This window comes from Lactuca saligna, chromosome 2 (assembly GCF_052625555.1).
Source record: "Lactuca saligna cultivar CGN05327 chromosome 2, ASM5262555v1, whole genome shotgun sequence".
Classification (NCBI taxonomy): Eukaryota; Viridiplantae; Streptophyta; class Magnoliopsida; order Asterales; family Asteraceae; genus Lactuca; species Lactuca saligna.
In genome coordinates, this window is record NC_136418.1 from 40164183 (window position 1) to 40174982 (window position 10800).

General features: G+C 37.8%; 1 non-coding gene across 1 annotated transcript; it reads right to left on the bottom strand.

The window, feature by feature from the left end:
* Positions 1 to 7307: 7307 nt before the first annotated feature.
* Positions 7308 to 7413, bottom strand: LOC145033163 (small nucleolar RNA R71). Its single transcript, XR_013677401.1, has one exon. It is a non-coding gene; the product is annotated as a small nucleolar RNA R71 (small nucleolar RNA).
* Positions 7414 to 10800: the final 3387 nt, after the last annotated feature.

Sequence of the window (10800 nt, forward strand, 5' to 3'; positions counted from 1 at the left end):
TCTAAATGAGAGTTGAAGATCTCCACAATGTGAGCAAATTGATAAAAAGACAAACGGAAACCGACGCCGAATAAAGAACCTATAAATCTTTAACAAACTTTAGGAGGCCTGGCCTATTTAAAATTATGTCATTAAAAATAAATTCAACACTAGCCGACGGAGTCTAAAGGAAAGTTGTAGAGCATAATCTCACCTACGCGTGGATATAAAGAACACGAAAAACGGAGCTCGTACGCGAAAGTTACGGAATTTAGAAGAGGACAGGCCAGATTACGCCCCACGTTCTCTGGGAGTACGCCCCGCGTACTAGACCCAGAGTCGAGTCCCATCAGCCCGCCCACTCTACGCTTAGCTAGCCAGGAGTCGTAAGCCATGACATATTCTTACGCCCAGCGTAACGATGTACGCGCTGCGTACTCCAAAATTACGCCCCGCGTACTCACTCCTCCAACACTATAAATAGATGACATCAGCTGCGAGTTTAGGCACACTTTCTCAAATCTCCAATTACTCTCACACACTTCCAAGCACAAGAAGCTGTCCTGACGACCTCGGTTTTCGCACTCGAGCCCCCGATGAAAGATATACGCTGCAGAGATCCCCGAAGAGCCCGACGACGCAACTATCCGCGGTCGAAGTTCTACTCAACCCTATCCTCTCTCTTCAAGCTTAACGAGTGAGTTCATACCCCTACTTTTCAATGCTTTTCATGTTTTAGGGGGGGGAATACAAGTACATTACACGTTAAAGTATCGTTTTATAAACATAAATGAAATTTCTATCTTCGAATATCAATACAAACAACTTTATGTATACAAGAGCTATTATATCACTAAGTTATTTTCACCAAATGGAACATACTATCTGAAAAACTATAATGGGTATAGTTAACAAGTCAGTCGTACATTTTACATATACATCTTGAAAAACGAAACACTTACAAAAGAAGTATGGTCATTTCATTGTAAATCTATTTATACTAAGCAATGTGAGATATTCAAACTTCAACGTACATTTATGTATGTATTTCAAGTCCTGTATTATATACCATAATCTCTTGGAGAGAGAGCGTGATACTTGTGTATAGATCTATACGGGATTGACAACCCCGCACCTAAACTGCTAGCTATAGTTAGACCGGCAGGTCTGGGGTGACAAATGTCATAACACTGCAACACCTGAAGAATGTTGTTACAGGTCCTCAGTATCAATAGCATGGTTATAAAACTCACATAAAAAGTATAAAACAAGATTGATTTACAAGATTCATATGTGCATTGCAGTTTTCTACATTATTTTTCATACAAAGTTGTTTTTGTCATTCAAGTACAAAAGATACCAACACATTCAAACTTTGGAAACTTTTTGAATCATTTATAGAAAATATTGGATTTTCTGAAAACCTCGGTTACCAATTTGCTACCAAAAAGGATATACTTTTCAACTCGAAAGACTCATGAATTCACCAACTTAATTGTTGACACTTTCTCAAAACCACTTGTATTTCTCAAGGAATCAGTAATACAGGTAACTACCAGCTTTTGGGAGAAGGAACACTACGGATGTTTTTATTATTGAACATTTATCATTATATTGTAATATTCTTTTGATAACATGTATAACGCAACAATATACGTTTTCATTATATATATGATGGTTGTGTTACTTTCTTTAGAATATTCAATTGTTGTGATACTACGTGAAGTCATCCACCCTCGAATGTTTCCGCCATTCTGGTTTGGGGGTGTGACATCGTGCCTTATACGTGTGCACATTCCCATCCGTGTCGGTCTTCTTCTTGAAGATCCATTTGCACCCAACCGTCTTACGTCCGGTCACATTGTCAACCAAATTGCAAACTTGGTTGTCATACATGGACTGAATCTCGTTGTCCATCGCCTCTTTCCATTTAGCAGACTCCGGGCTTGCCATGTCTTCCTTATAGCTATTGGGTTCATCTAGATTTACTAGTGTACTGTCACTAATATACATGTCCCCTTCAGTAGTAATATGAAAACCATACAACTGGGGTTGAACTCTAACTCTTTCGGAACGTCTAAGAGGTAAGGATTGGTCAATCGGTTCAACTGGAGTTTCCTCCTTGGGTTGAGCGCTAGCGTTAGAGGTTCCTTCATCGCTCGATTCTTGAATCTCTTCAAGATCGATTTGCCTCCCACTATCTCCGTGGCTTATGAGTTCTCACTCTCGGAAAAACCCTCTCCACGCAACGAAGACGACATTGTCACTCGGTCTATAGAAGAGATATCAAAGGATCTCTGTGGGTAGCCGATGAAAATACATCGCTCACTACGAGGTTCGAGCTTGTCGTGAGTCTCTCGTCTTACAAAAACCTCACAACCCCAAACCTTGATATGTGCCAATGAGGTAGCTTTCCCTGTCCACATATCGTGAGGCGTTTTGGCAACCTTCTTTGTTGAGACTCGGTTAAGGATATGGGCGGCTGTCTCTAAGGCATACCCCCAGAATGAAATAGGTAGTGAAGAACGACTCATCATAGAACGGACCATGTCTAACAGGGTTCGATTACACCTTTCTGTCACACCATTCAATTGCGGTGTCCTAGGTGGCGTCAATTACGAAACTATTCCACCTTCCTTGAGATAGTCGTGGAATTCAAGACTTAGGTACTTTCCTCCTCGATCAAATCGAAGCATCTTGATTTTCCTGCCCAATTGATTCTCCACTTCATGCTTGAATTCTTTGAACTTTTCAAACGTTTCTGACTTGTGCTTGAGTCAGTAAATATACCCATATCTACTATAATCATCAGTGAAAGTCACGTAGAAGCGGTTCCCATCCTTTGTGGTGGATCTAAAGGGCCCACACACATCGGTATGTATGAGATCCAATAAACCCTCACCCCTCTCACAAGTACCAGCGAAGGGTGACTTGGTCATCTTTCAAAGTAAACAAAATTCGCACGTGTCATCTTCCCTAAGGTTGAATGACTCCAACACTCCATCCTTTTAGAGTTGGGCTATGCGCTTCTTGTTGACATGTCCAAGACGACAATGCCACAAATATGCTTTATCCATACTATTGGAAGAATCCGTACACAACACATCATTTCCTAGGTTATCTACAACCATAACAGTTTCATAAATTCCATTACAAGGCATTTCTTTAAAGTATAAAACACCATTTAGATAAGAATAAATAGAACCATTCTCATTATTAAACGAATATCTAAATCCTTGTCTAAACAAACCATGAAATGAAATGATGTTTCTTGCCATATCTAGCGAGTAGCAAAAATTATTTAAATCTAAACCTAATCCATTACTAAGCACTAAAGAATACACTCCAATCTTGGTGATAGGCGACAATCTTCTGTTTCCCATGATTAGATATATTCTTCCATGCTCCACATCCCTATTTCTTCTTAGTCCCTGCAAATTAGAACAAATATGGTAACCACATCCTGTATCAATAACCCAAGAAATAGAATGAGATGAATCATTAGATTTAATTGTCTAAATACCTGCGAAAGACGGCTTAATCTTCCCATCCATGATGGCTTGTAGATATTCTGGGTAACTTCTCTTCCAATGCCCTATTTTGTGGCAATGGTGGCACTCTACCTCCTTTGGGTTAGAGTTGGGCTTAGCAGGACCATCCTTGGTCCCAGTAGAAGAGGAACCATCTTGGGACTTTCCCTTGTGGTGGCTATTTGATGGAGCCTTCCTCTTCATGTTCCTTCTTTGCCCAATTTTCAAAACAGTAGCAGCGGGTGGAGAGGGAGTCGGTGCAATGGACTTTTCCTTGAGGTTGCTCTCAGCAGTCCTTAGGAGCCCTTGGAGTTTACTTAGGGTGACCTCTTCTTTGTTCATGTGGTAGGTCATCCTAAATTGGTTGTAGCATGAGGGCAAGGAGTGAAGAACAATGTTGATGGCTAAATCCTCACCAAAGTTAACATTTAACTTGCAACGAAGATCAACATATCTTTGCATCTTTTGCAAGTGCACGGTAAGAGATTCTCCACTTCCCATCTTAGCGGTGATCATATTCGTGATGATCTCATAGCGCTCTTGCCTCGCGCTTTGGTGGTACCTCTCCATTAAGTCTTGATGCATTTCATACGGAAACATGTCCTCATAGGACTTTTGTAATTCTTGGTTCCTTGTGGTTATCATGATGCAATGGACTTTCGTTGCATCACGTTTGTGGGTCTCAAAGACAGCCATTTCATTGGGAGTAGTGACTTCTGGAATGATCTTCTCGAGCTTCTCATCGAGGACATACTCTTTGTCCTCGTAGCAAGCAATCATGCGAATGTATCTTATCCATTCGCTAAAGTTCGATCCATCAAAAGTCACTTTTTGACAAAGACTCATTAGCGTGAATGAGTTAGCAGCAGCATTGCTCGCGTTAGCCATCTACAAATAGAAATGAAAAGTTTGATTAGAATTGAATCCCTAATTAAACACCCAAAATGAAAAATTAGGGCTAGGATCCAACAACATTATTTACATATTAGAAAAGGGATGCCGTAATCCAACACGAAGATAATTTGGAGGTAAGTGAATGAGGATTCACTAATTCTTCACCATGAAAAACATAAGCTTAAGTTTTAAATGTATTGAGAATTCCTTGATTTTCTTGGAGATTCATGGAACTTTTCAATGGCATGTTTAAATCTCGATATCCCCCTCTCGTTTATGATTGGGATGCCGAGGATCATAAAGTGGGTGTGAATAACCATGCAAATCTACATGGTGCCTTTATTATTACAATCACCTATTCGATGTGCCGGTAAACCACACACGCTCCATAAAGCTATGAGAAACAATGAATCACCCTTTACCACATTTGCTTAGAACCAATTAGTGTGCCGGTAAACCATACACGCTCCACTAACTTCTTAGCAAGGGTGCAAAGTGTAATTTCATGGGATTGCATCAATTTCACTCTTGCCTAAAGTAACTAGGATTGGGAATTTGTAAAAATGTTTAGTTACTTTATATAGATTCATTATGCTTATTAATGAAGTGATGATTGTCCTATCCTACCCGTTCGGCTAACGACCCTCCACCAGTCAAGCAAGCGGTGGGTGTGAGTGTACACCCATTAAGCACCATTTTATAGGCAACAACCTTATACCCACCTTATAGACTGGTTTTGTAAATGAGACCTACTAACGGTAAGACTAACATTTTAATTTTATATATATATATATATATATATATATATATATATATATATATATATATATATATATATTAAGCTTGTAATAATAAAATAGTATAGGGCGTATTTTAAACATTTCAAAATCCTAGGGTTTTAATATTCAATTTAAAATTTTCGAAATTTAATACCATTTAAATTAAATTTTTAAATATTAAAACTCTTGAGTTAATAATTATCTCAAATTAAACTATTAATTCAAATTATTAAATCATAAGGGATTATTAAATCTTAAAGGATAATTACCGTTTAATCAATTAACTTATCCTAATCCCTTTTATCCCTCTAAATCTCAAAAATATTGGAAGGGATAATTCGAAATCTTTAATTACCATATTTAACTATTAAGAGATAATTACAAGATATGGGATTATCCAAATCCCTAAAATTTAGGATCTTATCTTGGGGAAGGAGGCTAATCTCGAAATGTAAGGGTTTGCAAACCCTCGATTTTTAAATCTTGTATTAAATGAAAGGATTCAAAAAACCCTTTATAATTTTCGCAAATTAGGGTTAGGAAACCCTAATCTCGAAATTTCTTGCCTCCTAGGGTTTATTGGCTATAAACCCTAATTTGTTAAGTTCATACAATTGAATAGTACTAATTGAAAACAAGTTAACCAAAGGCTTTGATACAGTTGATGGGTTTTGTACAAACAATCCTATGTGTGCATGGAACCCTAGATTTGGATCTATGTTTTCACTATTAGATACAAAACATTATGAACACATGAATAAAATCCTAATGTAGCTTGCTATTTTCGAAATTCATATAAAATGTTAGATCACATACCTCTTGTTGTTATATTGCAATAACAACTTAAGTCTTCAAACCCTATGTCTTGAAAGCAAGCATCACAAGTGTAGTGCCTCTAATGGCTCACAAAAAACACAAGAAATTGGAGATGCTATAGAGAGAGAAGGGGAGAGGTAGAAATCAGCCTAGGGATCTCTTAGAAGCAAGCGGGACGATTTCTCAAGACCTAGGGGTCTTTATATAGGGTTGTGATTAGGGTTTTAGTCCTTATCCTTATCTAGTTGCTTGCCCTCTAAGCAATCATAAGATAAGCCTTGATAACCCTTATCTCTTGGACCATTTGGACGATTTCAAGGATATCCAATCCCTTGAATTCGTCCATCCTACGTCTAGGATAATCATTGCCCTATTTTGTAACTATCACATAATTACAATTCAGCCCCTCTGGTTTAATTAATTACACTTGATCACAAAATTATTTCCTAATTAATTATTGACCAATATTAATTAAACAAACATGATTTCTCCTTTAATATATTATTCTTATAACATATTATTAAATCATAATAACCACTTTCTCTATTTATTTCTCCAGTCAAGTTGCTTTAGTGAAGGCAACCCAAAAGGACCATGCACAGTCGGGTCAAGTATTTACCAAATATGGTTACGGGCTTAGACACTAATCAAACACAAACACACCTTTGTTACCTTCATTCGAAGACTAGAATCCATTCTTAGGAAGAACAAGGATAAAGTCGTTGAAGACTCAAACCCGCCAAGGAAATCACCTTTCAAGGGCCTTAAATCAGTGTTTAGGAAGAAGAAAATCAAGAAAGCAGGTGAGTCTAGAAGTCAAAAGAACGAGGAAAGCAATTTTGAGAGTTTTTAAGAAAATCCGATCCCAAAAGTAACTGAATACGAGTCTGAATACAAAGAAGAAAGCGAGCAAGAAGGCGGACCCAACAACACCATGGCGAACATTGCTGACTTCTCGATGGAGGCATACAAAAAGAGGATTCGAGACAACACCAGTCCGGGGCTTGTGTAACCCGCCACTACTACAATTGAACTTAAGGGGTGCATCCTCTTTGCATTGAAGGAGATTCCTTTCACCGAAAAGGATCATGAAGACACTTATAAGCATCTCGATGAATTTAACGACATTGCCGACTACTTTGACATTCCGAATGTACAAAGAGAAACGATGTTGTTGAGGATGCTCACTCTCACCTTTAAAGGAGCTTCAAAGGATTGGTTGAAAGCACTAGCACCGGGTGCGATTACTACAGGGGTAAAAATGCATGAATAATTTTTAGAACAAATTTGCCCACCATATAAAGTTGCTAAACTCAAAAAGGCTATTGCAAATTTTGAACAACAAATGGGTGAGTCTCTATATGAGGATGGGAGCACTACAAGGGTCTAATTAGGAATTGCCCACAAAATGACCTCAATGTGCAATAAGAAGTGTCAATCTTTTATGACGGGGTAAACATAACCACTAGAAAACTCCTTGACTCTCATGGCCCATTAACAAAGAAAAATCCGGCTGAAGTGTGGGAACTTATTGAAGAATTCTCTAAGCACTCTAGAGAATATCATAACCCAAGGAATGACTCAACTCAGGGGGTGGTGAATGCTATAAACGATGATATGGCAACAGTGTTGGAAAAAAATGGAGAGCATTGATCGATGAATGAATAATATGGACCAATCCATCCATGCCATTAGAGTGGGATGTGATAATTGTAGAGGACCTCATCTTACTAAGGATTATGATCTTGATGAGAATGGGAACCGAAAATCCCAAGTGTGTTATTCAAGTGGTGATAGATATGATGATGATTGGATAAATCACAAGAAAGAATGGCTACCATATGATGAGTACAAGAAGGCAAAGGAGGATAATTATAAACAAAAAGCAAGAGTTTTTATCAAAAGGACAAGCCGATGCAAGAAAAGAAATTAGACTTTGAAGATATGCTTACAAGATTTGCAGCTATATCCTGTTGGATAAGGTGTCTAAGTCCATAACTATTTCTGGTATGTACTTGACCCGACCCGGCATGGTCCATTTGGGTTGCATGGCACCATGCAATTGGATAGACTAAATGAGAGAAATAACACTTGGAGATTATTAATATATTATAAGTTCTAATATATTAATAATATTATTTGATTAGTTTGATCAAGAATTAATTTAGAATTAATTATGTGATCAAAAGATAACTAATTAAATATATGGGTTGATTATGTAAATCATCCATATCTTGTATAGTGGGCTAAGAGGCTCCATGGATTATCAAGTTGGGTTCTACCCATAGGATGCTCCATGGATGCTCCATGGGAGTTACAAACCCACGGGTCATGGAAATGAAGAGTCATGACACATTAGGGTTTAACCCTAGATGTGTCAACACTATATAACAAACATATTCTCCATCAAAATCGGTGTACACTAAGAAACAAGGGGGCTTGGCCGATTTTTGAGAAGTGTGTGTTCTCTCATAAGTTCTTCCAAGAGCATTTGGTGTTGTGTGAAGCATTTGAGGCATCACACTTGGGGTGCTAGGCTCACAAGGTTTCAAGGAACACAAACAACAACAAGGTAAGTTATTCTATCTATACTTTAAGTTAAAAGTGTTCCCCATGTATGCTAGATAGGAATATAACCTTGGAATTCAACTTTGCATGATAATTAGACAAACGTAGATCCAAGGTTATTAGGGTTGCATGTACACTTAGGAAGTGTTAGAATGCTCAAAACCCATCAGTGGTATCAGAGCCTAGGCTTGTTTGCTCTTATTTGTGCTTAAAAGTTGAAAAAGAATCGGAAATCTTGCTGTCTGCGAATGGACTCGTCGAGTCTATAGGGGGGGACTCGTCGAGTTCATGTGCATCTTCAACCAACTCGGCGAGTAAAAAGTTCATGCACTCGGCGAGTAGGGTCGATTGATTGCAGAATTTCGATTTAGTTGCTGGAAATGAATTATAAACATTACCCTAAACGTTTTTGGTACTTGAAAAACTTGTTTTAGATGGTGTAATGTCTTTGATAATTCATTTACAACAACTAGTTATCAAAATTACAAAGTTTTAAGTGTAATTTTTGATTTATGAATAAGTTCATATTCATGTTCTTGTTCTTATGATGTTTTAGATGATCATAGGAATTATTTGTAACCTATGTGGTAGTTTAATTCTTGATCATAATGTGTTTTAATGGAGTCCATAACTTGTCCTCAAGTTATGGAAAACCAAGAGTCACACTTGAATTAAAAACCATTAAAACAAACACAAGAGTTAGAAAAATGAAGAGTCTTCATTTTATTACTCTATTAAACTCATAAGTTACAAGAAATGAAAAGTTTTGAAAGTTACAAAACTTGCCCTCAAGTTTTGGAACAAGTAAAGTTAAGTTAAAACTTTAAGTTCCAACCCCTAGAATTTTAAAAGTTAAAATTCAACCCTTATACTTATATTATGATGATTTAATAATTATATATATATGTATAAGAATAAAGTCGTCTTACCGCTAGTACGCCTCATTCACGAAGCCGGTCTATAAGGTGGGTATAAGGTTGTTGCCTATAAAATGGTGACTTAATGGGTGTCTACTCTCACCCACCGCTTGCTTGACTGGTGGAGGGTCGTTAGCCGAACGAGTAAGACAAGGACTTATAAACTCTCATTCAAAGTATGATGAATATTATAAAGTAACTAAATGTTTTATTAAATTCCCAATCTTAGTTACTTTAGGAAAATGTGAATAAGGTGCTAATCCATGAAATTACACTTTACACTTTGTCTAAGTCGTTGGTGGAGCGTGTGTGGTTAACCGGCACACTAACGTGGACTTAACAAGGTAGGTAAAGGGTGACTTAAGGTTTATTATAGTATCGGTGGAGCGTGTGTGGTTTACCGGCACATCGATTGAGTGATAAACTTTAAGGGTACCAAGTGATTTGCATGGTTACTTCACACCTCGTTTTGTGATCCTCGGTATCCCAGTCACAAAACCTGGAGGGCACTCTCGAGATTGAAACATGCCTTTGAAAAGCTCATTGAATCTCAAAGAATCTAAGAATTTCTAAGAACCAATTATAAAACCTAATATCAAATATTTCGGTTTTCGTGGTGGAAATTGGTGAATCGTCATTCACCTACCTTTCAAATATGGTATAGCTTAGATTACGGCATACCTCTTCTAAGTTATATTATATTGTGATTGGATTCTAGCCTTAATATTACATTTGGGTGTTTTATTAAGGACTCTCTTAAATCTATACTAAGCTTGTTCTCCTCTTTCAGATGTCTTCAAATAATGCTTCTGGCTCGAATCCTAATGGCTCCTTTACTCTTATGAGTATGTGTGGGAAAGTCACCTTTGATGGATCCAACTTCAATGAATGGATCAGAAACATCAGGATGATTACCCGCTACGAGGACAAAGAATATGTCCTTGACAAGGAGCTTAAGGAGATTGATGAGACCACTGCAACTCCTCAGGAGATCGTTGACTTCCAGGCACATGAAAGGGATGCTACGAAAGTAGCATGCATCATGATGGCCACAATGACAGCAGAACTCCAAAAATCTTATGAAGATTTCTACCCTTATGAAATGCACCAAGATTTGATGGAAAGATACCATCAAAGTGCACGACAAGAGAGGTACGAAATCATCTGCTCCATGATAACAACCATGATGAAGGACGGGGATTCCGTCACGAGCCACATGCAGAAAATGCAAAGATATGTGGATCGATTGCTGAAGCTTAATGTGAGCCTCCTTGAGGAGCTTGCAATAGATATAATTTTGCGCTCCTTACCATCGTG